At 40.8% G+C, this 1,198-nt stretch overlaps 1 protein-coding gene and 1 long non-coding RNA gene across 2 annotated transcripts in view; one reads left to right on the top strand and one right to left on the bottom strand.

Annotated features, from left to right (window-relative positions):
* The window catches only part of LOC116693090 (uncharacterized), a 124,584-nt gene that overhangs the window by 49,289 nt on the left and 74,097 nt on the right, over positions 1-1,198 (bottom strand). The gene's annotated exons all lie outside the window — the stretch shown is intronic.
* The window catches only part of LOC116693086 (protein-serine O-palmitoleoyltransferase porcupine), a 15,846-nt gene that overhangs the window by 2,668 nt on the left and 11,980 nt on the right, over positions 1-1,198 (top strand). The gene's annotated exons all lie outside the window — the stretch shown is intronic.

Consider the following 1,198-nt stretch of genomic DNA (forward strand, 5'->3'; position numbering starts at 1 on the left):
CTGACGTTCTCTCTAACTTCAGGCCTATTTCCAAACTACTTTTTCTCTCGAAAGTGCTGGAGAAAATAGTCTTGAATCAATTACAAACATTCCACAACAACCATGGCATCCAGGAGAAGTTCCAATCTGGCTTTAAACCCCGGCATAGTACAGAAAAAGCACTTTTAAGGGTTTTTAATGATCTCCTTCTAACGGTGGATTCAGGCAACTCTGCTTTTGGGTGGTGCTTCTGACCTCCCTGACTGCCAGGCGCCTTTGTACTGAGTGGATCAACACAATCCTTGAACACTGTGTAGGTATCAAAAGGTATTGTCTTGAAATGGTTCCAGTCATACTTGACTGATAGGGACTTCTATGTTCATTTAGCTGAACACTCTTCATCAGCTGCTCCTCTTACCTGCGGGGTCCCTCAAGTCTCTATTTTGGGCCCTATCCTCTTTTCACTGTATATGCTGCCACTGGGTTCCATTTTTCAGAAACATAACATCTCCTATCATTGTTTTGCTGATGATGTCCAAATCTACTTGCCTATTAAATCTATAACCAAAGAGTCTGTGCAGCCATTGTTAGACTGTTTAAAGGAGGTAAAAACTTGGATGGAGTTAAACTTCCTCACTCTGAATGAAAATAAAACAGAAATCATCACGTTTATACGTTCGGATGCACCACTGGGTGACCCTTTTGGCATTTTGGGCCCTCTAGCCTCCCAAAATCGATCCACTATTAAAAATCTTGGTGTTATTTTTGATACCTCATTTACTTTTAGTAAACAAATCAGTGCAGTTGTCAAGACCAGTTTCTTCCAGTTAAGACTTATAGCTAAAACAAAGGCCTATCTTCCTTCAAAAGACCTTGAAAAAGTCATCCATGCTTTTATCACTGCTCGGCTGGATTATTGTAATTCTTTATATATGGGTCTACACCAGAAATCTTTAAATTGGCTCCAGCTAGCAGCTGATCGCCTTTTAACTAAAACAAAAAAACGTGAACACATAACGCCAATCTTGGCCTCCCTCCACTGGCTACCTGTCCGTCACAGGATAGATTTTAAGATTTTATTGCTTGTTTTTAAGGCCTTAAATGGTTTGGTGCCATCTTACCTGGCTGATCTCTTATGCCATCATTCTCCAGTCAGAACGCTGAGGTCGACAAATCAGCTGCTCTTGGATGTACCTAGATCTAAGCTAAAAAATAAGGG

This window comes from Etheostoma spectabile, chromosome 7 (assembly GCF_008692095.1).
Source record: "Etheostoma spectabile isolate EspeVRDwgs_2016 chromosome 7, UIUC_Espe_1.0, whole genome shotgun sequence".
NCBI classification, from domain to species: domain Eukaryota; kingdom Metazoa; phylum Chordata; class Actinopteri; order Perciformes; family Percidae; genus Etheostoma; species Etheostoma spectabile.